The sequence below is a fragment of the Tetrao urogallus genome (genome assembly GCF_951394365.1).
Source record: "Tetrao urogallus genome assembly, chromosome: 3".
NCBI classification, from domain to species: Eukaryota; Metazoa; Chordata; class Aves; order Galliformes; family Phasianidae; genus Tetrao; species Tetrao urogallus.
In genome coordinates this window covers 72,142,717-72,165,043 of record NC_136815.1, presented here as the reverse complement: position 1 = coordinate 72,165,043, position 22,327 = coordinate 72,142,717, and positions in this window count along the sequence as shown.

Here is a 22,327-nt window from a genome sequence, read left to right as displayed (position 1 = left end):
CATTTCATCTACTTTATAAAACTTATCTTTAAGCTACAACATAGAAAAGAATGAAATTTTTTCATATTTCAAGTTCTTACTGCTAAATCTGTAAAGTTTGAAAAATCCTAATGGAATAGTTAATGTCATCTCCACATCATGGAAGGTATTTAAGTAAACCATATCTTTCATTTCCAATCTTCTACACAATCTTTACTGCCTTTACAATATAGCTTTATTCTCTCAGCCTTACTTTCTTTTCATCACAATTACCCAAAAGTCTTCAATCCTCTTTTCAAGGGCAACATTAAATAAACAGTATTTTGTTATGCTTCACAGTAATAAAAAGAGGCTTGTTTATTCTATTGACTTTACATCTAAGGATGCTTACAAATCACTTCTTGAAACTTTAGAACTTAACTGCGTTGGTGAATCTTGTTAGTAGATAGAGATGTATTTCTTTATCTACATCTACAAATGTTAAGATTTACAATTAAAAATCCAAAACAAGGCCTAAACATAAAAACAAACATTCCAAGGTTGTAGCTTATATCCTACGAGTATGCTGGACAGTGAAATGTAGAGGCCACCTTTAATTTATTATTCTGAGGAAGAAAGACCTCCACACTTCCAGCATTTCTTGAAAGCAACTGAGATGAACTCTTCACAGAAATTACTGACAGAGCATTGCAAAAACCTTAGCTGTACTAGCATAGCATGAAGAGGGAGAGGAAGAAAACCACAGAATCATAGGACCCATGAAAGGGTCCTTAAAGACTACTTGGTTACAAACCCCATGCTGTGGGCAGGGCTACCCACCCACCAGCTCAGGCTCCCCAGAGCCCCATCCAGCCTGGCCTTGAGCACCTCTAGAGATGAGGCACCACAGCTTCTCTCAGCAGCTCTTCCAGGCCCACACCATCTTAACGTCTAACCATCCAATTTGCACCTGACATCTAAACTAAATCTCTCCTCCTTCAGTTTAAAGCCATTTTCCCTTTTCCTATCACTATCATACTGTGAAAAAGACAATGTCCTAAGTACTGGAAAGCCACAATGAAATATGCCCAGAGACCTCCCCTCCATGCTGAATAAACCATGTTTTCTAAGCCTGTCTTCATAGAATAGGTGCTCCAGCCCTCTGATCATGTTTGTAAGCCCTCCTCTTGATCCTCTCCTACTGGCCATCCCTCTTCTGATGTCTTCCGGGCTGCAAGAACACACTGCTAGCTCATCCATCGGGATGCATCATGGCTGCTCTCACTGCATTATTCTCCTAGTCTGTACACATCTTGGACTGTTCCATCTCACTGTCTTCCATTGTAAACTTATTTCAGCTGCTTTTGACTTGTTCAGATTGGAATTATGTTTCCATCAAATGCCCAAATGTTTCCTTCTACAGCACAGAAACAATGTGCCTATCTCTAAAACCCATTACAGGTTTGAGCTTTTTTCCCCCCCCTTTTTTTTTCCCCCCCCACACACAGTCATCTCAAGGGAAGCTTTGAATTTTTTTTTCTGATGGATGAGTCCTTCTGAAACTGCTTTGTGCTTCCTGATCATTAAGTTGAGAGTATTGAGATAGAAGGTAGAATAAAATAGTGCACAAGAAAAGGAACAATACAAATTTTCAGGCAGCATGATATATTAGTCTGCACATGTTCTTTGCTTTCTTGCTAATTATTTTTATCTCTTGGCAAATAACAAAAACAGAATTCTGTGTTTTATTTTTTGTTCATATTCTGATTCCTAAAAATTTTTCAATGTATGCTCCTCATAGGTAGAAAGACTGTAAAGGTAAAAACAAATATGTCCACACAGTCCAGTGTGCCTTTTTCCACTACACTGAAGCCTAAACAGTAACAGCAGTATACAATTCTCTTTCAATTTCATGCCATTTATAAGTTACAGACTTATTTTATTTTGTGACTTTAGACACACTTAATGCTGTCATCAGAAGATCACTACTGATTCTTTAAATAACTTTGATTCCGTTTCTGTTCTCATACTAGTATAAAGGAATGAGCTTTTCTGTACAACAGATACCTGTTTTGGAGAGCAAAGCAATTAATTTTTTTTCTCACCTCATCATCTTGCAGGAGATGCTTTCATTGTAGTTACCGTACATGTATTGTCACACATACTGTATATAAAATAGAATGTTATTCCAAATTAACCCCCACTGTGACTGTTGTTTTCAGCTTACAAACCTGGAAGCTATCAACTAGTAACTTTAAAGGATAATTCATTATCTCATCTCTAGGATAAAAGCTTGTATTTTTTATGCTTCCTATTTTCTTTTGAACCCTCTGACTTCTATACATCTTATAAAACTTCTGACGTGGATTTGCAAATCTCACCAGACATGCTCTGAAGCTTCAGCACACAAAGCTATCTGCACAATCATAACTGCACATGAAAACAAGAAAATTAACTGCCAGCTACCAAAGAATTAGAGAATATTAATAGTTTAATTTTACATTAGTATACATTTTAACTTTGCAATATATGATTTTCCTATTTAAAGATAAAGGTTTTGAATCTTGTTCTCCCCCCCCTTTTTTTTTTCCAGAAACACACAAAAATAACATGTAGCTACTTTTATATCATTTCTGTGCTTAGTTCAAAAGATGATGTCATTTGCAAGCAGTCTCTAATATGTTTATACATTTGAGCCACATACATATTTTACTTCAAGTTTCTCTACAAAAAGTTTCCTAGGGTTCCTAATGATGAATGCAAGTTAACATAACAAAAGTTCTATCTAGAACTTAATTCAGAACTCATAGGAATCCTTATGGAAGACCAAGAACAGATTATGTAATTAATGTAAAGCCCTAGTGTGTATGGCTAGCACATGTGAATATTAATCAAGTACCTTACTGTTCGTTAAAGAATATAGAATTCAATAAGAGATTCTGCTTTTAAAAGCAAAATACAGACTGGATAACATACGTTTGTATTATCAAAAAATCTTCAGCTTTAACAGTACAGTAGATTTTATAGCTAACAAGTTCTTCCCTGGCTTCATTTGACATACATGTGACATTCTGATGCAAGATTACTGCTTTCGTTGTAAAGTGATGAGAAATCAGAATAAGGAAATCTGAGAACTAGTTTCTAAATCCAGGTCCTTTAATCCTGATAAAGGATCTTTACTTCCTTTTTTACTTTACTTTCTGGAAGATGATCTCCACAGGACGTGAACTGAGCTATTATAGCTTCTACTACAATTGAGACCATGGATTTTTGCTGGATTCTGAAGGTATGAAAGAAATTTTCAGAAAATGATGATTTGGATGGTATTTTGATTGATGGTTGTTCCACAAATGGGAATTTAGACTTTTTAAAATATCCAACTAAGCAGGTTGCACTGAAACTCCAACCAGCCACAAACCTAAATATTTTACAAATCTTCTCCCTTCATCTGTATCTTCCTTCAGCAAGTAAAAGTTCTCCTTGCTCTTGCACCACAGGGCCTGTTCCGTGATGGTGTGTGAGGTAGATACAAAACCAAAACTTGGACTACTTTTTCCTCTATGAGCTGTGTGAGAGAAACAGCTGAACTGGTATGTATGCTTTGTATACCATGAAGAGATCATGGAGTATGAAGAAGAAAAGGAAGTCAAATAGGGAACTAAAACTATCTATTGATGAAGATAAAACATTATCAAAGCAGGATTCCCCTAGTTTCACTATACTCTCACTTTCTTCAGTTTCCTACACGACTATAAGACAATCCAGAATCCATGAAGAAGTATTGTTGCGAAGTTAGAATTTAGTTTCTTTTCTTTCTTCCTACAGTGAAAGAATTCAAACCAAGATACGTGCAGTTTTACATGAATATCAGCTTGCCATTTTAACTATCTAAAGCTAAAAGCATTAACTTCTCTGAATAGGGCATCTGGAAGGAGAGCAAGACGTTTAGAGTGGGAAATGCTAGATGTGTTTAGGAGACCTGTTGGACAGGCATTTTGGAACATAGATCTAGAGTTCACACTCAGCCAAACACTGAAATACTTTGTTTGCTTGGAATCTAGGTAGATGTCGTTCTGACAAAGGTTAAAATAACTTAGCCGTGTAAGAATTTAACATCTTTCTCCACCTCAGAAGGGATATGTACTTATGTTCTTCGCCTAATTTCTACCTTATAATTAAAAAAAAAAAAAACCCTCAAAATTGCAAAAATTTAAAACAAAAATTCTCTTATTGTCCTTGTCATGCATCATCAGTCAGTACTAAAGGTAAAGCTGGAACAGAGTTAAACTTCAGAATCCACTATCCCGCTATCCATCAAAAAACATCTTACATTAGATTTTAGAATTAAAGTTCAAGGAGTAACATACAGAATTAAAATTCAGTGCAAATGAGGTAAAGGAAATTTTTATGAGACAAGATGCAATAAAAACTTTGAACTATACAGTAAAAATATTCAACTTAAATAGCTTATTGCTATGGCCTTTATTGACTGTAATGTCAACAGACTGTTATGCATATTAGAGAAGATGAGTGTAAATTATTTTGAACTTTATAAAACAAGCTCTACACACCCAAGAAGACTAAGGAGAATGATCATAACGTGAGGTAATGAAAATACATTAAGGATTTCTTTTTCCATTAGAATTGTAGTTACAGTTTTGTCTGAGAAATACGAATATCAAGGTTTCATGAAAACTAAAGGAGATTGACTACAGCATATATATATATATTTTGTTTTCACACCAGTAAGCTTTCTGCCAGCACTTGTAATCTATAACACATTGATTTTCATGTTACATAATAGCATACTGTGCTTTGTTCTGATTCTTGAAGCAAATGCAATCATTCTGCTGATATTATTTTGCATCCAGCAGAGTGAGGAGGGAGAGACAAAGAAAACAAACCAGTTCTATGACTTGAGCCTAAAGGCTTACATGGCTCATCACTTAAGGAGAAATATTGAGCAAGTGGTCAAAACTTGCTTCCCTCTACATTGTGCAGTTCTGATACACCATGCCTGAGTAGCACAGACATCAGACATTTGTCATCTGCCCCACAGTGGTAATACTAGATGAAATCAAACCAGTTTGCAAGTGAGCGTAGTGAAAAGCAGTTTCCTACAGCTGATGAACTGTGGAAAAATGTTTGAAGTTGAGTACTGGCCATTAACAGAAAGGAACATATGTTGCAATTCTGAAGTAACAGATTTGAAAAATACAATGACAGGGTGTCAAAAAGAAGTGAACATCATCCCTTCCATCTTGCAATAGAAATCAGAAAAGAAAAATGAGTGATTAAAGGAGGACTAGAAATAATCTTGGGAGCATTATTTAGTAATGAAATATTATATACAACTCGTGATGACATTCCTTTTCTTTGCAGGAAAATAACTGATCATTAGTAAGTCTAGAGACCTGGATATTCCCCACACCTGTGATCCAAGTTTTGGATGATAAACATTAGTGTTAATCTTATTTTTATCCTCAAGATAGCTAAGTAAATATTTTCAAACATGGCTGAAGACACTAGAATAAATATTCACATCACATAACTTTGGAGACTCTTCCATCCCCAGGAAAAGTGATAGGCAAGGAGTTGAATAGTTAAACACCAACTTATACCAAAGATGAAAAAGATCAGCAAAAAAGTATAATAGTTGAGATCCTGACATCAATGGCCTGTAGCTTGTTATGTAGGTGTGTTATACAGATTGTGAAAGGGAATGCTTAGAATCATGACTGATTTAAATATCATAGATTTATGAGTTGAAATAGAGAGCAACTTTAATGGGGAAACTGAGCACTGAAAATGACATTTTCAGCAGCAGTTTCTCAGATGGAGGAGAAGGATGAGCAATTAGTAGAAACCCAAACTGACACATCTACCTTACAAATTAATGAGATGTCTGCCTGGACCTAAAATCTCATCAGGACTAGAGGGAAGAGGCAAAATTTGTAAGCTACAAACTTGCAAAGTTGCAAGTTCTATTCACAGAACACATGACAAAATGTGTTAATAACTAAGCTTCTTTGGATACACTCATTATACCAGTCACAGAAGTAAGAGCTATATTTGAATTTAAGAGTAGACTGCAAAATCCTTATCTAAAGATATGGTCTCCTTATGAGAGACCACAGGTGCACAGAAAGAAAGAAACAAGTGAGTTACATAGAATATGAATATTTGATAAGACAATTGATTCAGCATAAAAATATGTTGATAACCTACAGGTTTGAATTCAGGTTAAGAAAACTACCAACACAAATTTTCACTAAAGGTCAACATTTGGAATTCAATAGCCAAAAATCCAGCATCTAATGAAAAAAATACTGCTGTTTTCACAAGGATCAGACAAAGTTTTTCTGAAACTTTTAACACACAAAGCTTTAAGCAAACCCCTGGGTTGATTTGAGCTATGAGAAAGCAAACAATAGAAGCTTCTCAAAAAGCAAATTAATCCCCATTCTAAATCTGACATTCAGAAGAACATCTCTGATTAACCAAAAATTAAGAATAAATAAATAAATCTAGAGCTCGTTCTCCAGTTCAGGGTGTGTTTTTTGTCCCTAATGGAGATGTAAGTTCAATTGCCTCACGTATTATAGGGGCCTGCACTTCTCCATCCAGTGCTTACAAACACATCTACTCATAGGAAATCCACACCAGGAAATCTTCCATCATAACCCAGGTATTTCAGCTCAAAAAATTGAATGGGTTAATTTTTTACTTATGTTGTAAAAGCTTTTAGTCATAATGTTCCCTTTAAACAAAAAAAGTTTATTGTTCTTCAGACATGAAAAAAACAGATACACTTGCCTTGTAACTTCTGCAAGACTTCAAATGGAGCTTGTAATATTCACTGAGACATTCCAAGTGCTCCCTGAAGTTCAAGCTTTCACATCTAATAACTCAAAAACTTACAAAACCGTTCTTAGCAAAGCTGTCTTGTACTCCTGCTTTAATCAATTACTGTCTCATCTGTCATACGCATTCATGAGGAGCATTGCAGGGAACTGGTCAGCTTTTACTTCGACCAGCTCTCTTCCTACACAAAACAATGTCATGGATCATTTACTCAAGTGGCTCACAGACCATTTACAAGATGTGTTATTTTTTAAAATCCTGGGGAAGGAACATCCGATCTTCACAAATTTTCCATTTGGTGCATTTTAATCATCAGCCTGATGAATCACAAACTATGCAAAATTCATTCTCCAAAGAAATATACAGAAGTAGTAGTCTACACCTTCAAACTATTTTGGTTTTACTTAAGCTTTCACAGTAACTGACTTGCATCTAAAACAGAAAAGAAAAACTGTTTCAAAACTGGAAGCAGAAATAGAACTTTTCCCCTATTTCTGTGGCAGTTCATCCAGTGATTATAACTGTGGCTATGAGTACATTTGCCCACACAGCACGATACTAGTACTAGCTGCTTTTAACTCAAGTGCAAAAGCAGCGGTACGAAGGCATAAGGAGAAATAGGGCAAGGAACTAAAAGATGGATACTTAGCATAGAATGGCTATCAGAGTTGGGGTTTCATTCAGAAAGGCTTAAGATAAATTATGATCTGCTGGTCCTTTTATTTTCTGAAGTTTAAAGTCAAAACATGGGTAGGTTTATGAGAAGCTACTTGCTTATAGATGTTGAAAAACAGATGTCGTAAGATGCCGGCTTTCTACTACTCCTAGCAGCAAAACAGGAGGACAATGACTGCACAGCCTTAGTTGTCAGACAAGATAATAATAATTAGCCAGAAACTAACAGTAGAAGCTATTGTAGACAGCCAAGAGAAAAACAGTGAAGCAGAGTCTGTAAATTAGATGCTTATTTCTAGCTTAGGGTTTCACCTCTGTCTTGTGGATATACACAGCAAGATTTTGGTGGGGGGCAGCAGGTGTGGAGCTGTGAGCAGAGCTCAGCAGTGCCCCATGTCAGAACAGAGCAACTCTCACTGCTTCAAAGGGACCCCAGTGCTGCTTCAGCTGAGTTGTGAGTGACACTGGGTGTGTGCCTTGGGGAGAGCAGATCTAAGAGAGGGGAAATCTGCTGTGCAACAGCAGCTGGGAGGAGTGAGAGATGTGAGAGAATAGCCCTGAGAGCACCCAAGTCAGCACAGAAGGAGCTCCAGGCACAGAACAGCAGCTCACTGCAGCCCACAGAGCAGATCTCATGTAGCCACAGAGCAGCAGGTCTGAAAATACATTTGTGCTACCTACTGATAACATCTTTACTAGAAAGAGAAGCCAAGGGAAAAGGTAGATAGAAATAAGAAGAATCCAAAGAAACAGAACATTGGCAGCATCAATAGCACTGGGATGTCTCCTTGTTATCCCATAAAAGTGTTACTACAATGTGGAATTTGAGTGCTGAATCCAACAAGGTTCCAGAAAAAAAAAAAAGTCTCACATCAAGCCTCTGTACATTCTTAGTAAGCAAAAAGATTAGCCAACATTGTAGAACTAGGTATTTTAGTTGACCATATTAATATTCCACAGAATGTGAACACAAATATCATGATACTTTCTTTAATACACATTGGAAACTGTTTCCAGAAAAAAATAAAAAGAATAAAAATGAAAGAATCCTTTGGGAGAAATTTGGAAACAGAAAATAACAAAACCCTTCAGAGTACTTATAATCCTTTGTATCTTGCTGTGACACAAAGCTTTCAGTCTTTCTCAAGCACAAAAGACAAGAAATCAGCAACAACTACAGGAAAAGGGACAGAATGCATGCAACCAGGATTCTCTGCAGTGGAAGTAGACATTGTTCAGGAACATTTTTTCCAATCTTGAGAATTTAAAGAAAAGAACATTCACATGTCAGCTCCCACTGAATCACTTTGAATAACAAATAGATGTTATTTTCTATTTCCCATTTTGTTTCTGACAAACAGATTTTATTCAAATCACTTGTAAAGCTTTTGTTGTATAGCCACGAGGCATATAAAAGTTACTCTCAAGCAAAACCACGCAGACCTAATATATGATCTTAAGAGTCAAAGCTTTAGAAAACCAACACCAAGAAAAACTCAAAGTTCAGTTAAGGTTATGGGAATTCACAGTCCTGCGAAACACACAATAAGCTTTTGCACAGACTGCATCTTGCCTTGCAAAACAGCGCTTCATTTCCTCGAAGTTGGCCTCAGGCAGTGGGATCTACTCCCCTTCAGAACTGCTGCTGCAGCCCAATTTCAGTTTCCATCCTTCCTCTCAGAGGCTGCAGGGAATAACCCACAACCATTTTCCAGTAGCAAAGTTGTATACACAAGCATACATAAAATAGAACTGAAATATGGCTCTGCTAAGTAAGAGAATGCTAGCTAGCCTTTGAGAAACAACAACAAAAAGGATCCAGCACTAAAATAGAAATCTTGCCTCTAGTAGCAATATTTCCATTCTTCTCAACAGAAATGCATAGAAAAAAGATACAAAGTAATTTCATTTGGGAGGCCAACGGAAAAGTTTTCTTCAGTTTTCTACCACAAAAACATCTGAGCATTAAGTATATGCATAAACAAAGTACATAATTGCTATCTACCAATTCTGTTACAGGATTAATAATTAGCTTCATAATATAATTTTAGAAGTCTGTAAGCAAAGGAAATGTTTTATAATGAGGTATTCATAAATAAAGTAATGACACTGGGCTACATTACCTACGTATTTGTATAGGTAACTGTAATGATACTACGAATTCGATCATTGCAGGATGGAACTTACAAATTAATTATATAAGACGTATGAGGATATGCTTGCATCAGCATGTTACTTCAAACGAGAAGTATATATTTTAAACAAATCTCATTACCCTCCTTTCGTGACTTTTGGTTCACGTTGCAGAGAGGTCTAGAAACATTGGAACTGGATTCATATTGGATTAAGCTGAAGTGTAAGATGCTCTGTTGGGCTATCTTGGCCCAGCTACTGATCATTCAAATCCACAGGACTAGTAAGCCTTTACCAAGGAACTCCTTATTGCAGTAAGGATTCTATGCCCTCAGAGCCAAGTGTTTTTCTAGCCTCTAAGACCCCGTTAAGCTGCACCAATGACGTGCATAAGAAAGTTGTTTTTAAAAGAATTCAGGATCATTTCTTGGTCAGAAAAAGCTTAAGTTCCATAGATGCAGGATGATCAGGGGAGATTGTATGACTAAAATGAAATACATGCCTCAAAAAGATCAGAAGCAATGGACTTAATTTGTGAGCACTGGATTCACACATGATGGCAGACAATGAGCCATTAACTGCCCTCAGCCCTCTTCCACAATTCCCTTCAGCACCAGCTGCTTTTGAATGAGAAATCGCGGCCCTGCCTGGTCCAATTGGAGACACCTGACAATCCACCTGCCCAGCCCCTGCAGTACCCTAACAATTACTCCCTTAATAATTTCATAAATACCAAGGGAAACTAAGTAATCATATGCACTCCCTACTGAACTATGAGCCATTCAGTTTCACTACACCATAAGAAGTTTTTTCTGATGTGTTTTACTTGAATTTCTCTCCAAGCTCTGGATCTCCTGATCTTCAGTCTCCATAAAATCTCATCTATTTCAACTACTCACATTTAACCTTTAAGTCACAAAGTCAGTCAGTAAACTTCTTAGCCTTTCCCTGTAATTTTCCCTCCTCTGTGAGGACTAATGAATAGAAAACACTTAGCCCAACCTAAAACACAGCTAGAATTTTAACAACCACTAATTCTTCTTCACCTCTTAACAGTTTTGCAGGTTATTTGTTGTACCTCAAATATTATCATCCTCCCCAAGAAAAATATGACAGTTTGTTAAATATTCTGCTAATTAACCAGTCCTAAATCACTCTGTTTCTTTCCTTAGGCTTTTTTTTTTTTTAAATTCTCTCTACTATATCACGCACACAAGTTAGTCAAGTTACTGTAAAGAGTTATAAGAACACAACAGAGAACTCTTCACTGTATTCTGCAGTCACAGGCCAAGAGACTTTGCCCAACAGTATCCATCTCTTTTAAATAATGGTTAATAAGCAAAAAAAAAAAAAATTCCTTTTGACACTGAATAGTGGCTTTTTATTTACACTGTAAAGCAAAATGAACCCAGCTAATTAAATCATTTTTTTCAATCATTTTACAATTTGTGAAAAGACTTTTGATTAGCACTTGAACCAAGAATCTCAAAGCCAAATATAGATTGTTTGACAACAGGATACAGTAAGATTGGTATTTTCCTTCCCTACCCCTCAGCCCTAAACAGATTGAACTATAATATCACTGACACAATTTCAGAATTAGATCATAATGGGACTTTTTTCAAGCATGCCTTTGTATCAAGGCAGGCACTATAACAGAACTGTAGCAGGCCTGGGATTTGGAAGGCAGCATTTTAGCAGCACGTTGCCTGTCTTCTCATGCTGTGAACATATTCATAGTAGTTCTATGAAAGTCCCACGACTGCTGGTGTAGCATCTGTTCACTACCAACAAAGACTTGGATGTTACACCAAAGTCTGTCTTATTCTTCATCAATTGCTGTTTGACAAGACTTTTTTTGCAACAGAGTTTTTTTTTCCCCCCTCAGTAGGGCTTTCTCCTGTAAACACACAAATTGTTAAATACATGCCTTTACTATATCACTGTACATTTATCAGGCTTCAGCTACACTACAAGTAAATAGGGGATCTTACGTTTAGATGTTATCCAAAAACACATACACATTTCCAAAGATGTGAACAAGATATTGGAATCTTGGAACAAATGGATATAAAAAGGACTTGAATTCAGCATAAGGGAATTACTAATGCATCTCTTCATAAAGCAGTAATTACACTGTCAATTCACAATTCTATATACTTGGACTGACACTGACATTTCCCATCTCAGATTTTGATCAGCATTGAAGAGTGCATCTGTATTGGTTCCATATAGACATTCAACCATCAGTTTCTGTGAGATATTCCCAAAAACATTTTTAAACAGAAGTTCATGGTGTTACTTGAACTGACTGCACAATTTGCTCCAAACATTTAGCTTTGTGTTTGGATGCACTTATTGTATCAATTATGCTCATTTCATGAGCCGATTCAGGATCAAATCCTGGTGATTCTATTAAAAACCCACGTCTCTCTCTCAAGTTTTCTTCCTAGAGAGCACAATCTGGAGCAACTAGCCATTCTCACCCAACCACATGACTTAAACTCAGTTGACCTAGAAGTCCGTGGTGCATGAATGGAGGCAAGACCACCTTCAGATAGACAGGATGGACGCACAGATGGCTTCCTCTTGTCTTTCCAGAAAAGAAACACTCCTGTCAACTCTTCAGCTTTTTAAAATGTACCTTGAACTATCTTTCAATAAAACATAGGTGTGTGACTAGTCTATCAATCTCATCCTATTATATAGCTGTAGAAGAAAAATTAACATTCACATATCCTCATACACACAACATACATAAGTACATGTATACACACACACACTTCTAGAGTCAGCCACCTGGTCTCCAGTTTTGTTAATACCAGGTGTATAATCAATGAATGTACAGAACTTATAGTTATGAAATATACTAGAGAATTTGGCTACACAGTTATTATACCAAAACAGAATAGATAGAATGCTTACCAGTATCCTGGGCTTGCTATGAAACTCCAGAGGAGGGATCTCCAGAAGAGATCCTTCCCCACTAGCAGTCAGCTCTTAAAGAGTCTAGGAGAAGTGAGCCAGGCTCCACCCCTTCCGGCAGCACAGGTGAATTGCCTTCACCTGCACTCCGGTGGCTGACCCATTGCTCACCTCAGGTGATCAATCAGAGGTTCAGGCCGAGATTCAGCAGTTCCCATGCACCAGGATAAAGAAGTAACAAGGAATAGACAGAAATTTTAAGTCATCTTCATTCACATATATTCTAGACAATGCATGTTTCACTGGAAGGGAGCAAAAAAAGCTGAGCAAGGTATGCTTGTCACAGACAATTTTCCTGAGTGTTCTCAGACAAGAAGGCAGCTACATCAGCACATCCTGTATGTCCACATTGAGGTTATTGAGAATGGTTGTTCAGGGATTTCAATAAATCAGATTACCCTATAATCCAATAGGAACACTTAGCATAGTACACATTAAGAAGTCACTGTAAAATTGTTATGCTAATTAGATATTCATAAGCAAGAGTACAAAGAATAGAATAACTATGGAATTACATGGTGGCATGAAGCAGCTGATCACTACCAATTACATACCAGTCTAGTTCTTGAATAGGATTACATTTCAGAATAGAATATATTTCCAGCAGCTCCACTGGACATCACTAAACCAGCAGCAGATTCCATATACAGTCCTTCATATCCTTTAGATACAAATGCCCACTGTACTTTCATGCTTCGCTCTCTGATGTGAAAGGCACATTTAGCAGCCATTTTGTGTAACACAGCAGAGAACATTTACACGAGAGAGAAGAACAGCACACTCTAGGACATATACTGAAAGCATGGGTAGTTTAGAAACAGTAGTATCACTAGATAATTGTTAGGCAGCTAATCAGTTCAATGTCATCCCTTAATTTTCACAGACTTCCCTCACCTTGCTTACTCTAGTACTGCTTGAGTACAGGTTTCCCATATTAAACTGCTCTTGTACTGTGAGCTGCCCTTCCATTTAAGTTCCATATACAGTTTTGTGGAATGTTTATAACATTATACTGTGCAAAATGTGCCAACAGATATCTGCTTTTCCTGTAAAAAATCCAATCTTGAAAAATAGAGTAAACTGCTTGTATTACTGCTGCTACGGTGTATTCTAGCTTAATCACATGCCAAAGCAATGACTAAAAATGTAATTTAATTTTTAAACTAAACATAATCATTGATATTTAATTGGAGGCATCACCTTTTTTCACTGCTGAAGCATAATGAGAAGGAAGCAATTTCAAAGTGTGCTGAGAGGCCTTTGGATGCTCTCAAGTAGAGCAGGTTGCCATAGCAACTGCCATCCCACCCTGGATCCGCTCTGAGGAAATGGCAGAACAGGGTGCAGCTGCAGCATCAGTGCAGGCTGTCTCTGCCAGCACAAAGCACGGCTGCACACCTCAGTATCTGCTATTGTTGCCACATGGACTGAAAGTCAATGTTAAAAAGTAAAAGGAAAATGATCTCTTTGAATAGGTCTCATTAAAATATTAAAAACAGAGCGTACAACAGCAGTTTCATTTTCTGCAAGGCACAAATTGTCTGACCTTGACATTCAATTGTACAATTTACCCTTGGGTAAGAGAATTTACAAGGCCACGTACTCCTTAGGTTCAATATCTTCCATTCTTCTCATCTCCAAATGATATTTATCTTAGTAAAGTAGCAGCAAATCAAATCCTGTTACATCAGATCCACTTGTGTGCATTTACAGCATTATTGATTTGGAAATCTGGCATCTGCAAAATGCAAAACTAGCCAATTAAGCTTAGGAAAGGCTTTACACATCAGCTGATCCTCTCAGTTATACACAGGATAATAGTACTTACCCACACAACAGTGAAATAGTCTGGAAAATAATGAGAAATGTCCATGAACATTAATAATGGTATTATCAGACTTTTTTTTTTTAAAAAAAAAAAAGCAGCCTAACTTGATCAGGTTCCTATAGAAGCGGCCATTTCAGAATTTACTTTCACAGTGCTAAGATCATCATCTCTTATCAGTTCACCTATTCCCAGCATATAGAGAGAGATACCTGTCATTAGGCCAAATGGTTCAGTCCGGAAGAGCAAAACAGACCAAGCTTTAGGGCACACAAGTCCTTTCTCAAGCCTAACATGAGCCAAGCATGCACTGGAAACAATTGCTACAGATACAATGTAGCTAAGTGGAAAAACATCCCAAAAAAGTCAAGCCTAACATTCAGGTAACGTTTCACACACAGGGTGGTGACGCACTGGAACACTGATCCACTGGTTGTGGATGCTCCATCCCTGGAGGCAATCAAGGCGACCCTGCACATAGCAGGGGGTTGAAACCAGATGATCTTTGAGGTCCTTTTCAACCCAGGCCATTTTATTCTATTCTATGATCTGTAATGAGTTTTGTGACCGATATGTCAACTATGATAGAATAAGCAAAAAACTGGCCTAAAACTTAATTATTATTTTTTTTTTTCAGATAGTGGTTTCCTTTATCTCTTATACACTGCAGATTGCTTACAATTTTTGAACCCTATTTCTAGCTCAAATATTCAGGAACGACCACCTTTCTACCTACTAATACATTTTTAGAATTGATACAAACACAGACATCCTTTCCCTCCCTTTTCCCCCCCCAGATTCCTTCCACTATTTTCCAAATTTCATAACTTATTAATAAAATTCAGTGATACCCAGAGTAACTACTCCCATTTAGTTTGATCTTTGCTTTGTCTTTACCAGACCTGAAAAAGAGCTTGCAAGCCTCAGCCTTTTACTCTTTGCAAATATATTAGGTTGTCAGTCTTATAACACAGCTATCACAGCTCCATAACACTGCTATTAACTTTTATTTACTGTAAACCAGATACCAACATGCAATATTCTGTAATAAGTCAATAAAAAAAACAAGTGGAAGTATGATCCCACTATTTACATTCTGTATGGCATTTAATAGTAGGAAAAAAGGAAAAGAAAAAAAAAAATCAAAGATAGACAAATTATTTCTTCTTGATGACCATCATCTTTAATCCCTTCTCTCCAACTGATTTTCTATAAAATGGTAGAAAGTACTGGTGAGATTCAAGTTTTCTATCTTAAACACTACAGACCAGTATAACATGCGGAAAAAAAAAAAATCATTTATACACATACAAAATCAAATGCATTTGATAAATCCATTTTAATTAGTAAATTAATTAGTACAATAAGAGCATTCTTAGCAAATATGGTAGATTACTCAATGGTAAAAGACTTTGCCAAGGCAGAGTCAGCTAGAAAGGTGCTGTATTATCTGTTCCATACTGTATAGAAACTCTGTTACTTGCCTACAGCTTGTTTTATTCTGAGGATACTTGAGAGCAAGGAAAACATCAGTGGGTCCAAATTTACACGTTCCAACCTGTACTGACCCTTATGGAAGTCTCTTACTAACAAATTGTAGTAGATCAATTACACAGAAGCTAAAATATAGACATCCAAAAGTAGTACAGCTACAGACACTAAGTTATCTATGCTTTCGCAATGCCTGAAATGTAAATCACTGTGTCTTTAGAAATACTTTTTCTTGTCCATGAAAAGGATTGAAAAGAATCTGGCCTACATACAGCTCCTTATAAATTAAAGGAAATAAGCCTCTCCAAACCAGACAATTTTGTTTCAAAGTACTGGAACCTTCAGTAGGAAATTAAAAAAAAAAAAAAAATCATGAAATAAGATGCTACATTGAATTTCTTCTCTAAAACATCTAAGGGATGTCAGTAGAACACATGAAGTCTGGCAAAGAGCAGTACAGAACATCAGATGTCTTCCTCTGAAACATTTCTATGCAGTGTTTTCTACTGGCAACTAAAAGTCACATGAACTCAGAGCTTATCATCCAGATGTGCAGCAAGATTTTCTCTTTTAGTCTTAAGCCTTCCTGCCTCAGGATGACTCATTCTCTAAAGGCTTCATAAAACTTAGTTAATGCCATTAGAATGTCACATAAGGAAAGATCTCATTCCAGCAACATTTGTTATAAAAATTACATTTTGGCAATTTCAGAGAAGAGCACTTCAGTTCTTTTGTTCTGATAAGATTAAAAATATTATACAAAAGGATCTTAATTTAATTAGGGAAAAAGCAGCTAACAAAAACCCCACGTGAAACAGATGCAAAAGTAAAAATGCATTTCTATTTACATGGAAGATTTTCTAGTTCACTTTTTGCATAGGGACACAGATCAAAATAGAACCAAATCTCCTATTTCTTGTAGTGCCATGTTGAAAAGTGTTCAGAAATCTAGACTGGAGTGAATTAGTCCATTAAGATTAAAGCCATCTAAGAGCTGAACTCAGGTCAACAGAATGTGTAGGAACCTTACCTAAAGTGCAAGCTAACAGCTCAAAATATTGTTCACAGAATTCAATCCCACAGAAATTCCTTTTGTGCTGTAATATGGGACAACACAACCACGCAAACCTAAGTTGGGAACATGTTACCCACTGAGAAATTCATCCTCATTTTTTGTAACCACAGCAAAGAATTTACAGCCAGCTTATGCCTCACACTGCTCGCGATCACAGCAGCTTCAAAAATTAACATCTTGTCTACAACTGTCTACTCCTTTCTAACTTCTGGCCCTCATTAGTCTTAGGTTTGTTTTGAAGCCTACCTACAGTACAAAATAATTTCAGCTGCATCTTGTGTTAAGTAGAATAGGAAAACTAGTAATAGTACGCACATTTTAATGTGTTTGAAACAAAGAAAGAAAGGAGAGAAAGCTCCAAAATGGACTTCTCATCTGCAGAGCCAGGCTCTGACAGACTCAGGATATGCAACCTCAGGAAAAACCAAAGAGAACTGCAAAGCCTCCATATATTTTATTTCATTTTTAGCCACATTTTCTGTCAGTTTCATTTCCACCATTTTCTGTAACTTCCAGCAGTTTCCTTTCTCCACAAGAGGTCCCTGACTCTTCTAGTTCATTGGAACAATGGCTACAGAGCTTGCAAAATGAAGACTGGGAGTATAAGCATATACATATTTCGCTTAAAAAGAGTAACGTTAGGTATTTTATTACAAATGCAAAGCAAAATAATCATGATTTGAAGGCTTTCCTCCTGTTCATACAGAGCAGAGCTCACCTACTAAGCAGAAAGAGTTATTTGGTAACAGCAGCAAGAAGTCTGAAGATAAAAAGAATGTAATTAATGAATTAATCTAGGAACGCGCTAGATTACAAAAGTGAGGCACTGCTTCCATTAAAAATCACCAATATTCTCAAAAATTTATCTCCTCTTTCCAGAATCCTATTAGGGACAGGGTGGAGATTGTATCTGACAACCTAAGTCTTACTCTCATTTCTCATTAAGTTATTTAGCACTAGAAGGACTGTTTTCAGAAACATGTATCAGTGAGGAAGCGATTATAAGCTTGAAAGCTTGCTTATTAAAAACAGATCCTGAGGAGAAATAAGAACTCTGGATAGTAAACTACAACTGATAGAGAAGTATTTTTGTAACAAGCATAGAAAATACATACATTTTCAGTAGAAGAAATGATCTTTGAGAACCAACTAAAAGAACAGATTTTCTTACATCTAAAAAAAAAGTAATTAGGGGACTGTTACAATCCCCCTCAATTTATGCCAGTAAATCAAACCAGTTGGGCTTTCCTGTTTAGAATATGATAGTAAGCATAACAATGACAGCAGAGCAACAAGACCTCAAACCACATTGAGCAAGGATTCATTCAAACACAACAGAAGCTACAGAAATAAGGAAAAGAAGCTTCTTACCTTCAGAAATCCTCAGGTACACACAGATGCCCAGAAAGAGACCCCTACCTCCACTGCCAACCCTGAAATGAGGTCTGGGAAGGGATGGATCCTGGCCAGACTCTGATCACTCAGGTACATCACACACAGCTGACCTCCCCTGCGTTGGCCCTGCCTTCCCACCAGGTGTTCAATCACTGGGTCAGGCCATGGCTCAGCATTCCTGCTACACTGCTCTCATAAACGTGTGCCTCATTGGAGCATCACAGCTGTGTTGTAATCTTGAGAATTACCTAGCACCCCTAGCTGAGGGTGCAAGTTATTTCAAGTTTAAGTAAAGATTCTGGCTGCTGTGTGTGGAGAACAAATACAGCAGGACTAGTACTGTGCAGGGTCTGATTATAAAGATCATGAGACAAAATGTTCTAAAGAAAGAGACTTACTAAAACTCTGTCATGTTTGCCTTTAAAAAATCTATTATGAGAGAAAATGCAACATAAAATTGTGATTATCTGAAATGAACAGTAAAAGGGAATGATCACTTTGGGCATTAGGACACAAAGTCCAGAGCCCTTAGTCTATGGCTTCCATTGAATGCATGTTCTAATTAAGAACAGATGTGTCTGAAACCACCTTTTGGACAAAGACAGGAGAACTTGGACAATGCTTGCAATGAAAAACTTATACTCAGCAAGGAGCACCAGATGTGGGAGAGAAATTACAGAATCACAGAATTGTAGGGGTTGGAAGGGACCTCTAGAGATCATTGAGTCTGGCCCCCTCGCCAAAGCAGGTTTCCTACACCAGGTAAGGTATTTGCATCCCTTCATATTTTTTGCACCCTACTAATGCTCATTCATACAGTGGAAACCTCTGAAATTATATCAGGTTTTGAGTTCAGTAATATTTTAAAAAATGTAGAAAAAATGTTAATTCACTGAATAGATAAAATAAACATAATGGAATCATCTAAGAAAATGCTTCATGTCTTAATGTCATTCTGCTCCAACAAATATTCAGAAATGTTCACATCGACTAGTAAATGATGTTTTATCTAACTTAAAATAATTAAAAACAAAACTAAAAAGAATTTTCTTATTAATGTAAAATCACATTTATAACAGGAAAAAAGTCTCCCACACCCTGTAAAATGTTGCATGGTTCATAAGTACTGCTCAGAGAAATCCAAGTATAAACATTATATTGCATTTAATAGGTTTGTTCAAAATTCTGCTTGCTTACTTTCTCTTTTTATCCCCTTGCTTACTTGCTGCAGCACACAGGCAAAATAAATCAAGAATGAGAAAGCAACTTTCACAGGAAATTAAAATGGAACATCAATAATGCACCAGAAGTGAAGCTGGAAATACTCTTCGCTGGCATGAGGCCACCAATTTTTATTTAAGACTTACAACTAAGTTTTGCTCTTAATACAGTGTTGGAAATCAAGAGAGAAAATGATCAAATTCTTTTTTTGTAATATTTAAGCAACTTACTTGCAATCCCAAAGATGATTAAAAGGCTCAGCACCTCTCCCACATAGAAAAATTGAGGTAGTTGGGTCTGTTTAGCTTAGAGACGACTCCTAGAGACCTCACTGTAGCCTTCCAGTACTTAAAGGAAGCTTACAAGCAGGAGGGGAGATCAACTTTTGCATAGTTTGATAGTGATAGGTCAAAGGGAAATAGCTTTAAATGAAGAGAGGGGAAATTTAAGGTAGATGTTAGGATGAAATTTTTTAGTCAGAGAGTGGTGAGGCACTGGAACGTATTGATCAGAGAAGCTGTGGATTCCCCATCCCTGGAGGCTCTCAGTACCAGGTTGGATGGGGTCCTGGGCAGCCTGGTCTAGTGGTTGGTGACTCTGCCCACAGCACAGGTTCTCCTCCAATCTAAGCCATTCTATTTAGCCATAATTCTAAAGCATGGAGTGGGTTATCTTTGTGTCCAGCCTATCTTAGTATTCCATTGTCAGGAAAATACACAAGCTAATCACAAATGGCTCAACAACTTCAAATCAAGCACCTCAAAGGAAAACTTTTTGGCATATTCAAAAATAAACATTATGTTTGAGTTTGTCACTTGAAAGACATTGTTGTGGTGTGGAAAAGGAGCTGTTGTTATAGAATAGCCATTAGCACATACTAAGATGTGTATTTTGGTAGGTTTACTTTTAATGAAGTTCACAACTTTTATAGTCTCAAATATTATTTTTATTTCCCTAGTAAACATTAACACATTTGTTTAGGGGTTGGTGTCCAATAACGTGTTTTTGTCGCAGAGCTTTGTGCTTTCCCTTCATAATTAACTCATGAGCATACGTCTATTCGTTCTGTATTAGTTTTGAATATTTACATTTTTTCTACTTAGGGCAAGAGCAATTTCTCTGTGTCTGGATTGTTTAATTCACCCTATGAGTACTGAATTTCCACAGAGTTGTCAATGTATTTCCAACACTGGATCCCAAGAAATTTTCTCAAGATTCTACCAAGTTTTAACACCTTTCCTAGGATTGTAGGAACATTTTTACAATGGCATAGTCCTGACTTCTGGAGGACTTTCGTCTTGCCAGCCTTGTGTTTTTATTTGCAATATTAATCTCTTTTACACACAGTAGAACTGGCTATTCTTGAAAGCACAGAAGAAAACAAATGTGATTATGATATCTCTGAATGCTTCTTAGACTGTGCAAGGATCTAGAATCTCTGATGTAAGGACACCAAGCAGCACACCTGCAATTTCATTGAGAAGACCATAAAATTGCCATAACTGCTGATCTCTAAGAATGAATTACACAGCCAACTCATCATTGGTGATGTAGGTATATTTGGTGCTTCCTTGAGGCAGCAAAACTAGCTAGATTATTTCTTCAAGCCCCTTTAAAACCTACAGTTATGCACAGTATGCTCCAAATCCTCACGCAATGTAAACTGGTAGAATGTACCTGAAACCTGTAGAATGTGTAATGGCTCCTCCAAAAGTAATGCCTCCTATTTTATGATGTTGGCCCACAGTGTCAGAGATGGATGTTGATGGTATGGCAGCAGAGGTTGAACTTTCCCACCAATATTCCATTTCATTTTGTTCCTGTGTGACAGGATGGCAGCAGATGGGCAGCCTCACAGAATGGTGTTGACATGGAAGAGTGTATGGAGCAAAGGTGTGTCAATGAATTCCTTCATGTGGAAAAAACTGCACACATTGACATTAATCAACAATTGCTGAATTTTTAGGGAGCTCAAACAGTGTTTTGCTAACGTGTTTTATATGAAGTTGATGTTTCACATGTTCCTGGCATGGATAGCCATGGTTTGAGCACAGCCTGGGTTTACTAATGCTGCCTTGTGAGCAAACAAGCACCAGCAGTATGGAGCTGTTGTTTCATTTATGCAAGCTGCTCAGCAAGCAGCACTGAATACAGAATCGTGAAAGCCTGTACAAAAGTGCTACATTTTGGATGGTGAAAGTAAATCCAAATTAAAAAATGAAATTCCACAGATCTCAGCTTCAGAGAGAGAAAACGTTATCAGAAACTCCAAGTAAGTGGTAAGTGTAGTAAGCTTAATTTGTTTGTCACATTAATTCTGCTTCAGTTAGCAATGTTATACAGTCATTCTCAGACTGTTACTTTGTTTCTTTAGAATAGGACACTTCGGGACTGCGGCATTTAAACCGCTCCCTCCCCCCAGCCTCCCCGTTCTTAAACCACGAGACTGAGGGGAAAAAAAAAAAAAAAAAAAAAGGGCAAGAATATGTGGTTTTTTTTCTGCGCTTGTGCTCCTTCTGCATGACACCTTTAAAAAAAAAAGGAAAAAAGAAAAAAAAAAAAAAAAGATGTGGGAAGGATAAAAAAAGCAGCAGAGCCAGTAGGGGGGCCGGCTCCTCACCGCCCATAGCAGGCAGCCCACCGCGGGCAGCCAATGGCCGCGCGCCGCCATCACCCGAGGCGGTGGCTGCCCGCCTCCCCTCACG